Source organism: Typopeltis vanoorti, chromosome 16 (assembly GCF_054136105.1).
Source record: "Typopeltis vanoorti isolate ZY-2024b chromosome 16, IOZ_Tvanoo_1.0, whole genome shotgun sequence".
Lineage (NCBI taxonomy): Eukaryota > Metazoa > Arthropoda > Arachnida > Uropygi > Thelyphonidae > Typopeltis > Typopeltis vanoorti.
Window position 1 is genome coordinate 107711125 of NC_143564.1, and position 14195 is coordinate 107725319.

Genomic DNA, 14195 nt, shown 5'->3' on the forward strand with positions numbered 1-14195 from the left:
GCCTAAAGATCTAAATTACATATTACATTTCGAAAAATAAAATAAATGATTTGACCAAAAATAGCAAGTGAGCTTACTACCTGACAAGATGATAATGTTCGTTTTCAAAGGACCACTAAAGTAAATTTCGAGGGAATTGATTCTTTGATATAAATACACAGTAAGAATGCTCTACTTATGAATGGTAAATAATCTCATTCTCTTTCCATACAGTACATTTTGTGTTTGTGTATTTTCATATTACTTATCAGAAATGCTTAAAAAGGTAATGTAAATATTATTTACTGAAAATTTGACTGTTCTCATAAAATTATGAAGCATTTTATTTCTTTTTATAAATAACAATTACTAACATTTCAATGGACCTTATTATTATCCGTGTTATTATCTAACTGTCCATTATGCAATCTCAATCCAGTTGTACTAGAGCGTCTTATCTTCCATATTGCACTCGGAAGTACGATAAGACTGCATTTCGATTAGAAAAGACCTTACTTCGATTCTCGTACGGTGAAAGAATCTTTCTATTAGCTTTTTCGATTAAAGGTGGCTTAGCCAGTTTGATATTACGGTAGCAAGGTTTTTATTCTCCGAAACTTGACTTTTTCGTCTCGCAAACAGCTGAATCGGCCAGTGAACACATGCAGTTTATAGACAGAAATACGCTGTAATGGACGGTAGTGCAGAGGTTGGATTATGCAGTGTAGATGGGTGGATGGTGTAGCGTGAATTTTATGAGTGGCCTCTTGCGATGAGTCCTCAGATACTACGGACATATCATGTAATGATAATAATAATAACTATACGCGCTTATGTAATCACTATATTGCATATATCATTGTATATAATAATTACTGTTTATATCCTCCATGAATCAACGGAGGGTGGGGGGGGGGGATTGAAGTTTTATTTACAAAGACTGTGGGAGTAGTACTTCTTGACTTCCGCAATCCATTCTTCAACTAACAATAGCATTGATGCTAAGCTTTTGTCATAAGCACTAGTAGATTCAGTATTTGTTCATCAGATTTAATAATGCTCTCCTGTTACAAATACAGTTTTTTTTTGTTTATTTATTTACTGTGCCTTACTGACCGCTGGGCCTCATTTGTTGCAAGTGCTCAAGTATATGTACTGAATTCTGTTTTCAAAACAACCAAAGTATAAACTATGAAAAAATGTTGAATACTTGATTTGTTGGATAGGCCAAATGTGAATGCAGTGTCGACATCCCCGCTCTTACGGCATGAGCGTAGTCATGCCGTCAGAGCGGGGATGTCTGCTCTCATCTCATCTCTGCTCTCATTAAAATACAGTCGAAGTGGGATTATTGATATTAAATTTAGAAAATAGCTTACATTTCAAATACAAACGAAAATTATATAATTCAAAGATTATTAGCTTATAGTAAAGAGCTGCTGAAATTGAAATGATTTGAGAATATCGTTTTCCTTATTTATTGTTTTTTTTGTTTGTTTTTTTTTCGGTGATGAATATATATATATATACACACACACAGAAAGTCGTCGACTTAAGATGGGATTCCGTTTCAACGATCCGGTCATAACTCGAAAAGGTCATTAAGTCTAGGACTAACTGTATATATTAACAACAAATCTGAATAGGAGGATGAGTTTTGCTGGTCTTAATTTTGTATCATTCGATCTTGTGTAACTGTTATGTAATATACTTTATTGTGTTTAATAACCATTTAAAGTCCTCTGCTATTAATAAAAAATACTTTGCCATACCAATAACTGGAAAATGGCTATGCAGTATAATAATAATGGTGATGATGAGATTCCTGGAGTCAAGACTTATCGAGGGTAACAGTAGTAAGATGCAGTCTAATAGAGATAGTATTTATCATACCTACCGTTCTGAACAGTAAGGCATTTGAATTTTTATTTTATTTTATTTTTTAAAGCTAAGCTATGAATGAAGTATCAACTTGTGATCTGAGCTATTGTCGCGACTCGGATTTCAATTGTTAATCTTCGGCTATGGACAAATGGTCCTTATGCAAGTACAAGTGACCCATTCGTTCATTTTAGGTTCCCACAATTTCTCAGACCGACCGAATTGGTAACGATCATATATTCTTAGTTATAATTAAATCGTTCTTCATTAGAATATAACAAGAAATGTAATTATAATTATTAATGGTATTATTTATCAATAAAAATTTTAACTATATATAATATGCAATTTTTAGTTAAATAATACATAAATGCTAAAAGAAACGGTAAAGGAAATAACTGTGGGCAGGACTTGTTCTATTATAATTATTATCTAATGGCAAACAATTCCAATGATATCAAACTGAATAGCCATGCGGTCCTCCTGTATCAACTTCTATTTTGCCCCCCCCCCTACACACACAGTTTAGTTGACGCAAGAAATTAATATCCCATGTTTGTGATATTCTAAAGTTGGCCACCCTGATTATATCTCATTTTAAATTGATTATATTTCTGTGCATTTACCATCTTATCCGACAACACATTTACTCGCACAAATAAGTATTATAAATTTTAAAAGCTAATTATTGTGGATAATCAAATTGTATAATATTTTACCAAACGGCTTCTAATTACAGTAGCACAAGGCTCTTGCTTGCTGATACAGAAATAACTGAACCCTGCATACACATTATAGTAAAACCCGCATCAAATACTCGATTTTATCAAGTGGGAAATCTCTATTTTTTGGACATAACGTTGAGGAAAAAATGTAGTTCTCTAAGACATTCTATTACCATCAGCATTCCCAACGAAGAGCAACTACTAATATTCTATAGCAGTGCCTGAAATTTAATGAATTGCATAAAAATAACAAATTATTTTACGAACGAAAACTGAATAGCTCTCTCTCCCGAAACGAGACTCCATTAAAATGACTTCCATATACCTCTGTGCATCTTATAATCGTAACTGTTTCATTTATATTGCAGATGAAAGAAAAGATTCAAACTACTTTTCGGCATTTCAGAAAAATATAAACATTTTAGCTGTTTTTCCTCCTCTGCTGAAATATTTATAAATTGCTAGGCTAACAAAACGTTTTAGTTAAAGTGCTTTGTTACTAAAAGTTTCATTTTTTATCCTTAAAGAATACGAATATAAAAATTTAAGAAATGCTTTGCCACATTTAGCTGCCAGGTACTTTTGTCTTTGCCTTTTCACCACTTTCGACTGTAGTTCCCTGTGGTTTCCGAAATGGTAAATGGTGAGAGATGAGCACGCACTTCGGTCGGTGCTATCTGTGTAATGTAGGTACATTACATTGAATGTCTGCCATTGGCTAATGTGGACAATGGGACAAAAATTCAGCTCCCATCATAAAATGTATTGTAGCGTTAACTCTAAACGTGGAACACTTTTCTAATGGATGTGTTTGTGCTGTTGGAATAATAGTTAGATTGTAACGTTTGCATTTCTATGGAAAATAATGGTTATATTTTAAAATTATACAGAAAATGCAGAATTATATGGGTACTACTTAGGATGCGGCTTTTTATTATACTGTATTTTAAATACATCTGTTTGTAAGGGAAATTCTTTGTTTGTAAGGGGAAAAAATCTAAATAAAAAAGAGAGAAATGAATTCAGGGAAAACAGAAACTTTTGTAACTGGCATGTTAATGGAAAGGTGAAAAATGATAACGGCACATTGTAGAATTGTGGAATCTCAATGACCTTTTTCCTTTGCTGAACAAAAAGCGAAAACACGAAACAGTGTAAAAGTGCTCAACTTGCACGCCCTTACATTCGTACAGCTTGTGCTGTGCCTTTTCTTTCTTTTTCTCTTTTCTTTCTCTGGTGCACATAAAAACTTGAGAACGCATCAATAATTCTGAAGAATAAAATACATCGACAATGAGGGATGTTTTTGTTCTTTATGTTTATCGTAGAATCTCAAGACGGTTGCACTGAGATTATCTAGCGTACCGACAAACACCGTAGCAGTTTTTTTTTTTTTTTTTTGCTGTATTCACATTTTCCTTAAATATCATTAGCATTTTGTCCTAACATTCGTTCTTGATGTATACATTTAAATGGTGGCATATATTTTTTTTTCTTTCCGTTTGACTGACTCCTTTCAGCGCTTATCACAGCGCCATGTGACTTTACTTTGTTTATTTATTTCGTAAAGGTACAAGTAAAATTGCGCATAAAAGCTATCTTATTTATTCTTAGATTTCCTTTGACTTTTTTCTTTTCTGCCGTATACAGTAATGTGCGAATTATGTGTTCATAACCAGTTAAAACAATGAATAGATGAAAAGAGAAAGATTTGTATTTAATGTATGGTATTGATTTTCATGGCTGTGCCTTTTGACATTAATCTGCAATCTGGCTAGAAGCTGTATTTAAAAATAAACAAAAACAAAAAAAATATTAATGTATTGTACTATTTTCAAGCAGACGAAGGTCTTTTGGTGAAGTTTTTCCGAGTATGATAAAATTTTCTAATCTTAAGATAGCTCCTGAAATCCTCTTATAATGGTCTTTTATATGTGGTTATATCAGTTGCTTTAATGTCATTTTGTTCTAGGTGTTTATCAGAACTATCCAGACCTCCCCCTCGTGCACGCACGCACGCACACACACACACACGCACACGCGCGCGACAGGACTGAATATTTCTGATAAACACCTAGAACAAAATGATATTAAAGTAAATGATATGACCACAAGAAAGAACATACTAGTAGCAGAGTTATGAAAGCATCTTATGTTCTTATATTCTTATATCCTCGTATGTTTGCAGAACTTTCCAGACGTCCCACGTGTATGTGTGTGGATGAGTGGGTCGGTCGGTGGGTGTTTATTTGGTTTTATTTGCCGTCTATATTGTTTGTTTCTTATTTTCGCGTTAAGGATTTTTTTAATTTACATACAGTTCAAATATAATTATTGGTATACTTCATTGTACGTCCATCATGAATTTTATTTGTATTTATATGAAAATTCCTATATAAATATTATATTGATAAATTGCATTGATATTTTCCAAGTGTAAATTTTAAAACAAAATCCTATGTCGAATTACTTAATAACATAAGTCATCTTCAACAATATCTGTATCTGGAGGAAACTCGATTATATACAAATGTATATTGCTTAAGAAAAAACAGAGCGAACTAAAACAGTTATATACTTAACGGTTGTCTTCAATATGGACAATACTTTTAGCTTATGACCGTCTTTTATTTAAAGTTTTTTTTCTTTTCTTGTTTTTTCTTCCATATTATGCTAATTTTTTTTTTTTATTTTATTTTATTTTTTTTTTTTGCGCGAGATTAAGATCCTGATTTGAGATTTCTACAGTAACGGTTAAGAGTTCAGCAACGTTTAAGTATTTCTAACCATTTGGGAAAGGAAGTGGTGAAAAGACGAGTCTAAAAGATGCTTGCTAGCAACTTTCCAAACAGCCCTTGAAGTAGTTGGGGAAGTGTGCATTTGGTTCTGCATAATTACAGGGTTTCGCGAACTTGGGATGGTCTCGCGTGACTTGCTTCTCGTCATTATCTTCACCGACGCCTTCTACGTGTGTGTAATGTTCTTGTGGCTCTCGCCAGGGTTTCCATCAGCCGCTCCGACGTAACTGCTCATGGGACGCTTCGCTGCTTAGCTTGCAGGAAAGAGCTGCCGCCTCTGTCTTCAGTTATTTGAACTCTTCATTGGAGGATGAGGCACCCCGCTGCTAGTCAGATGCACGTTCTTCGCAGACACACTTTTGTTTTGAGCCAGCTCGCACTGTACGTGTACTTAGCGCGATACGGCGTGTGTTCCGAAGATACCGTAAAGCAGTGGAAGTGTGTACTCCGCTGCATTTCCTTCTTTCTATGCAGCGGACTCATACGAAGTGTAGCTCTTTTTCTGCATGAATACCACAGCTTTATTCTACCGAATACTGGTGACTACCACCTTTTTTGAACTGAGTACGCTTTTTTTTTTTCAACTATATATATATAGATGTAGGATGTGTCTACCTGAAAAGATTATAAAGTAAATTTAAAATCAGCCAAAGATAACTTAGAAACAGTTGAATTGGATATAACATTGTGAAACTGTACTGTTGTTACGAATCAGCGTAGCCTTGAACAGTGTTTCCTCTGAGTTTTTCATATCTATGCCGACTGTATCTTTTTATGTACATGAAATCCAATGTAATGTGACGATGTCACTTTAAAGTGTGCGAAGTGGAAATATTGGTCTTGAATGATTCAATTTTCAAATACGCTCTCAGACATCGTTGATAGTACTGCTGTCTTGCACGTCCTGCGATTATAAATTCCACTCACCCATGGATTACTTGTTAGCTTATCTTAAGCTACCAAGTATATTGAAGTGATTAACTGTTAAGATTTTATTCTTGCACCTAATGATACTCTGTCTCTTCAGGTGTAACGAAATATCTATTTTCTCGTACTGTCACAGAAACCAGACAATTTGCGTTTGGTTTTCTGGATAAATTTCTGCATTTCAGTATATAATGAGTGGTGTTCTTGATTCTGATTTATGCATGTCGGCTTTGCGCTATGGTGTTCATCACATTCATTTCCTTTTTAAAGTTAAGAGGAGGTAGTAAATCGTGTTCTGTTAATATCATACCAAACGTAAACTTCGTAACTTTTTTAATGTGAATCACACCGACGAAAGATTGCAAACTGATAGTACACTAGTATTAGTATACTGGGAGGGTTAAGGTTTAAATAATCTGAAAATCCTATTCTGTAGATGAAACCTGGAACACTGTTTTTCAAATCAGTCTGGGCCTCCAGTAAGCAGACTCGATTGTTTCACGCCGGATGATGAAATTCATCTCCCACCTAGTTTGTTATTGTTGTGTGGTTAATTGCTGTATGGTTCGATACAAATCCTCTTTGGTTGACAACTATAGAATTCAAGATCTCGTTGACCAGCATTCCATAATCTAGCTTCCTGTGTCCAAATTTATTTTCTGCGTTATATATATAGCGTTACGCGTTCATTTTTCGGGGCACTTAGAGAAAAAAAACCTGGTTCTAACCAAGAGAAGCATCCCACAACAACATTAGTCTTATCACGCTTATCTTAAAAAAAAAAAAAAAAAGACAGTTACGTGAGTAGCACTATAGTGCTGTCATGATATTCTCATGGCAGCCTCCGTATCCGAACACGACCATTTCGTTAGACTGTTTTAAAATTACGGCCGAAGCAACTGAGGCTATGTGGTCAGGCCAGTGTGTTTTTCTTAGTTGATTATTTTGTGGAATGAAAAAACCCGACATTCCGTGGGGAAAAACACTTCCACTTCCATACGAGACCGGCTAAGGCTTCAGATATGGAATCGACGTATGATTTGTGTATGATTCAGTCCGTTATATAATTTTCCAGTGGCCTAACGCAATGAACGTCCAATCATGGACAATTGCATCCTCCCCCAAATCGAACGGGTTTAACGTCAGATACTGTAGTAATAGCCATTCCATGAAAGCCGAGGTTATGAAATTCAGTACCTAATGTTGTGTACCGAACTCCCATATAATTGTGGGTGCCATAAACTCATAATAGATAGACTTCCCTAGGATACTACTGGAGGAGCACTAACCTTTTTGGTACTGTCCTAACTCTTTTTGTAGTTTATATGGTTTTTGACTGTTTCTTGAGTTTTTTTTTTTCGCCATATCTCCATCTCTTAATAATGGCTTCCAAAGCAGCAAAAAAAAAAAAAAAAGGGGGGGGGGTTATCTCACCCTTTTTTTTTTTTTCCTTATTGGAGTCTTGAAGTGGCTTGAAAAAGTTCCATGTTTGGTCTCTAGATCAGGGTTTCTGGAGCATGTAAAATACAAAAAATAATAATAATAAATAAATAAAAATTATAAAACATTTTAATCCCCCTTCAACAGTACTTAATGAATGTAATTTAGGTCTATAACCCTTCGTGGGTGGGAGATATCAATTTTTTTTTTTTTTTAAATTATAAAAACTTAAGAGCGTAAAAGGCTGCAGCTCCAAACGTTATCATGGACTTGTGCGTTAATACTTGCGCGAAAACACTGTTAACACTGTAAAAATAAAATAAAAAAATAAAATAAAGTGCGCTTGCCTTTCGCGAAAAGGGATATTCACTACAAGGTAGCAAAAAATGTGATTGCTATCATTTAACAATATTGTGTTTCTTTTCTTCAAAGAAAAAAAAAATGTGAGAGGTGATGTGAAGAGGAAATGTGGAAGTGAAAGCATGAAGCTATACTCGAAGCGATTCTCACTACAAAATCGTAAGGCTACATTGAATGAAGTGAAACGTTAGTGGAATGTTGGTGCAAGACTCACAAGTAGCGCTGCTGTTAGATGTCGATTAGTGGACAGCAACTTGAAAGCCTATTATCTGAGAGAGAAGAAAAAATAAACATTTTAATAAAAACACGACTGTTGAATGTTTCAAGCAGGCAGAGGAACAAACTAAGTGGATTTCAGATCACTGGAACGCTAATATAAGACATATTTTATTTATTTATTTTTGTTTTCTTTTCGATTAAGTCAAAATACAAGCGACAAATTTGCGATTGGAATTTTGTCCTTCGATCTGATGAGTTTTTTCGCCATATCAAAGACTTATCAGGTCATTGTTTCTAATATACAGTCAAATTTCCTGCTTTCTAGAGTGAGGTTTCATTTCGAGCCAAGTCCATTTGTGACCGGAAAAATATGACTGGACTTTTTCTTTACCCAACTTAGACTGTGATAGATTTTATTATTATTATTATTATTATTATTATTATTATTATTATTATTCACTACCAGCTAGTGATAATATTTCACTGCATTACATTCGACCAATAGAACGAGAGGGGGGGGGGATTAACGATGATTTTTTTGAAATGTTCTTTGTATAGTTCTTAATTATACAAAGTGTTCCGGTGATACGTTTTTTATAAATTTTATTACCGTGTTTCCCCTGTTTCTTTCATTACGTTTGATAAGCAAGAGTTCAGTGTATTTCTTTCGAGTGTGATTCTATCACTCTCTCTCTTAAAATATTCATAACATGTAAAATTGAAAAACAGATATTCATCGAAAAAGTGAACTAGATGCTTGCCGTACAAGGAAATAGGTAACTGCTGAAAGCAAGAGAGTAGATGCAGTGTATCTGGCGAATTACCTGGGGAATGCTCAAATAGTCGCAATCCAATTGTCTAGTCGCTATTCTTTATTTATATATACCGTAAAGCCCACAGGTTAGGGCAGATGAAAACAGTATGGATACATCTATTGTTCTCTGTTGTATTACTGTTGTACACTATAATTTAAATGTATGATGTACGATATAGTGTAATGATAGGTGGAATCGAGTTGTGTTATGTTACTCTAGATTCTTAGAGTCTAGAATACCCACATATTTTTATTGTTAATTATTGATGTCCCTGATTCTGTTTGGAATGTTACGTTTATTTAACGAAGGTCCACTAAACGCAAGAAATATTGAAAAAATATATCCATTCGGGACAAACAAAATGGAGCTTTAAAGATGGAAAGAGCTATAATTTCACTTGGGTTTTTTTTTAACTAAGAAATGAAAGAAATACGCATACGAACTATAAATGAGAATGACGGAATATTTCATCACATAGATATCCATTCTATTTCTCCTCCAGCTGCTTTTATTTACTTGATTTTTATTTATACCTGCGATAGTCATCGTGATTACTCAGAATAGTACCGTATATATAAAATAAGTATAATTTTATTCAGTGAGTGAAATAGGTAATTATATTACAGATACAATGGGGATGCTTTTATCCATTATTTTCTGATTCATATTTTTTTCTTTAAATTTTACTTTCCCTACTTTTATTTCTTGCTCCTAGTTGCAAGAAATAAATTTGTTGTACTTACAGAATCATTCTAAACGTTACATAGCGATCAATGACTTATTTCGTATCTATCTTGTTTGCATGTGTACTTTCAGTTTATCCTGTTTCCTGCCTAATGCGATAATGCAGGTAAATCGTATTGAAAGAGTGTATTTGTTCATATATGTTGTATCAAAATGTTGTACTCTCTTCCTCCGCCTTTCATGACATATTCACTCCTCACCTGTAGCTAGAATTTCATTTTGGAAGATTTTTTTTCTTTTTCTTTTGATGAACAGTATACGTTCCTCTGCTTTCATTGTATATGTTCGAAACAGGTGAACAAGCGTTTCCCTCGCTTTACACAGGATATGTAACACATTAACGGTAATGTTCGTATCTCGTTAACTTTGACTTCGCTCACGAAAACTTGTAATTAACTTTGTTCTTCCAGTGGTTCACTGGGCGTAGTAGTTAATATAGTTTATGTTGAAGACTCTTGCAATCGCTACGGTTCTGCTAATGTATCAGAAACACGCCACACGGTATAAAACTCCTTGCTCTCTTCGTTTATAATCTTCGACAGAAATGACTATTAGAAACCGATCCTACCATGTGATACTTTACGTCATTCGAAGAGGACTTTGCGACTTCTAAGAGATTTTGACTTTTCTCTTATGTAACGTTACTCTTATAGGTGACTTGAAGATCTTGATTATAATTAGTCTTCATTGAATTTTTGTTTGTTTGTTTCAGTTATACTGTAACTATATATCTCCCAATTCCTGATATGGATATGCAGTTATTTATTTATTTATTCTTATGGCAAAAGGAATACAGAGCGGCTACAGGTCAATGTCCAGTCTGGAAAGCCAATCCAAGGCCTCATCCGTCACCTTGTGGATGTCCTGTAGGCCACCACCGTGAAATTGGCGCCTTGGGCAGTCGTTCATAATAAGGGTGGTCTAACAGTCTCCATTTATGTAGTAGGTAGCCACATCTGCCCTGGTTAGTTCTGATCCTGTTGATTGATGACCAAATCTTCCTAGGAAGAGCAAAACCAGGCTGCAGAGCACAGGGATCTTCTACCAGGAAGCCATTTGTTGAGAGATTGTTGGACCAGTGTTCTCTCCACATGTCAGGTGTTGATAGCAGGGCAGCTGAAGAGAGGACCAGAAAGGCTTTCTAGATTTTTGGCGAAGACCAGGTGGATTTATGAGAGTCTGGTGTAGGGGCAGGAGTGGATTGCTCATTGCTTTATTAAATTCTTTAATCGAGTCCTGTCTTCTCTGTATATTTGGTGGAGCAATGTTGGATAGAACAGGCAGCCAGGAGAGAGGGGTGCTTCTCACTGTCCCACTAATTGTGCGCATGGTAGAGTTTAGCTGGGTATCTATAATGTTAGTGTGTGCACTTCTTTCCCAGACAGGGGCACAATATTCTGCTGCAGAGAATGCGAGGGCTAGTGCAAACGACCTTAGGACTTCCGCACCACAACACTAGGTTGTTCCAGCAAGCCTTGAAATTATATTGTTTTTCGTTTTAATTTTGTTGGACAGGTTGGTGATGTGCCTTTTATAGGTTAGGCTTCTGTCCAGGCTCACTCCAAGGTATTTCTGGTGAGGCTAGTGTGCTACTATTTTTCCACAGAAAGAAAGGTTGAGGTATCGATTCGCCTCCGCATTGTTTAGGTGAAATACTGTGGACACAGTTTTTTTTTTGTTGTTGTTGTTGTTGTTGTTGGATTTGGCTTCAAGTACCTGCTTAAAGTACTCTTCCAGGATGTTGAGATCTGTGTTCAAGGTTGATTCCAGGTTAGCAAAGGAGGTAGATTGATATAGGATCGCTAGGGCATCAGCGTACGTATACTTGCTTGAGCTGGTATGTAGTAAGTCATACACGTAGATGTTAAAGAGTAAAGGGGATAACACAGAGCCCTCTGGGAGACCGTTGTGAAGGAATCTGGGCCCTGCTCTTTTTTCCGCCAATATGGACCCTGATCTTTCTGTTAGAGAGAATGGATTCAAAAAGCTGGAAGGTTTTTTTGCAACTTATAATATTTCCTAGCTTTAGGAGGAGGCCCCTGATCCATACTGTGTCATAAGCTGATGTTAGCTCAATGAAAGTGGCTCCGGATTTAAGTTTCTTCTGGTGGCCTGCTTCAATCTGTGTTGTCAGGGCCAGGACCTGGTTACAGCAACTTCTTCCCGGCCTGAAGCCAGCTTTTTCAATCGGGAGTACTCTTTCGATGAGTGGTGAAATTCTTTTAAAGACAATACTTTCAAAGAGCTTAAAGGTGGAACAAAACAAGGAGAGAGGTCATAGATTTTTGCCATCATTTGGATCTTTCCCTGGTTTGGGCACGGCAATTATTTTAGCTTTCCGCCAGAGATGGTAGTTTTCCAGTCATTATAATTTTTGAGAAAAGGGCGGCCAGCCATGTTTGGCCTTGTTGACCGAGATGTTTTAGAAACTCGGGGAGGATACCATCCACTTCTGTAGCATTGCCATTCTTGGTGAGTTTTAAGACTACCTGTTCCTCTACAAGAGAAACTGGCTGTATAAGTTCAGGAAGCTCGGGCCCGTCTTCAGGATTTGTCTGATGGAAGATTGCACAGTAATTTTCCTGCATTTGCAAATTTTACATACATTCATGATACATGTATTTTCTGTTTATTGCCTTTTTTTCTGAGATCCCTATGATAATACTTTGTACCAAATTATTACCCACAACTTCAAATAAAATACCTAATGAGCTGACAAAACGAAAATAACATAAGAGTTTTTTCTAAGAGATTCCTTACTCATTAAAGTTCTCGTTTTCTATGACGATCAATGTAAAATCCAACTGACATTTTATCATTAGAATCTTCATATCAGTTGCAGAAATTTAATATTAAACTGAGAAAATAAACTGCAGGATACAATTTTAATTGTCATTAAAATTAAGTATGCCGATAAGATATGCAAGTGTAGCGTGTAGCTTGCATTTAGTTCAAATATACAGTGCAAACAAACGAATTATACAGTATAAGCAGTGGTGAGCTATGGAAATTTTAACAAAGGGCTCGCATCGTCGAGCAAAAAAAAAGGCCTAAATTAGCCCTTATAATACTTATTAATGTGACAGATATGATAATTCCTGTAGGATATCAGTCATTCAATGCTAGATCTTTTAAAAATTCCAAATTGAGAAGTTGGTTTAAAAAGTCCTTATATTTATCGTTCGATGCAAAATGCTTGCATAAAGCTGGGTAATTTCTCCACAAAGCAAGAGCCGTTGGTAAACTGCAAGCTGACCATCGTGGTCAAAACACACGGCCGACTTTAAAATTTCGGTACCAAGGTCTTTTGCAATCGTATTTAATTCTCGTTGATTTTTTGGTGATTGATGATAAAAAGTATATTTATTTATAAATATTTCAAAATGATTTATTTCTTTAATGTTTTTCATCGAATTCGTCTAATGCTAAGTGTAAACGTGAGCGCAATGCCAAATCACAACGTTGGGAAATTTTTGTAGAGGTTTGATTGCAACACCTCATTTGTTTCCTAACATTACACTAGCTCCATCAGAACAAAATGCAATGAAATGGTTTTTTATATAGTTATCAGAAAATCCATGTGAATTTAAAGTAGCAATTATAGTAGCATGTATACATTCCATGGTGGTATTTTCTAGTTCTACAAGATTATCAAACAAGAAGAACAAGAGGCTCACAATTTTGAGAAAAAATTAACAAAGGGCTCGCGCGAGTCCCTTATTAGCTCACCACTGAGTATAAGGCTTTTTCTTTCGTCTGCATATGTTTTTGCAGACGTCAAAAAAAGCCTTATATAACTGCATATATTATATGCAGTTATATATGTTACAGTCCAAGTGGAATATGTAATTTCTACATATTATTTGACACTAAAAATTCATTACTTTTTTTTTGTTATTTTTGTAAAGTAAAATAATATTTTTCTTTCTAATTTTATGTTAATATCCAATTATCATATAAAGTACAAGAAAAATATTAAAACGCAACTGTATATAGCATGGTGGTTACAACCATTTGTTCATTTAAAATTAAGTTGATACTCCATCTTTATTATAGCGAATCAATAGTGAACTGATGTTGCCTTTTTTAGAAATTTCCTCAAATATCTATTTCTCTTGTACTCAATTCCATTTGTCGTATTAATTCAAAATATGATGATTGTTTACTAAGCAGTGATATCATACTAAATAATATTCCTGTAAAGTGATGTGTAGTATTTAGAAAAAAAAATTACTTACAATAAATAAAGATGTTAGTTTCGATAACTAACTGTATTAAGCAAATATGATTAAGTGATTGATTTCTGG

The 14195-nt window shown here is 35.0% G+C and overlaps 1 protein-coding gene across 1 annotated transcript in view; it reads left to right on the forward strand.

The window, feature by feature from the left end:
* The window catches only part of LOC150098250 (semaphorin-2A-like), a 667728-nt gene that overhangs the window by 244086 nt on the left and 409447 nt on the right, over nt 1–14195 (forward strand). The window lies entirely within an intron of this gene.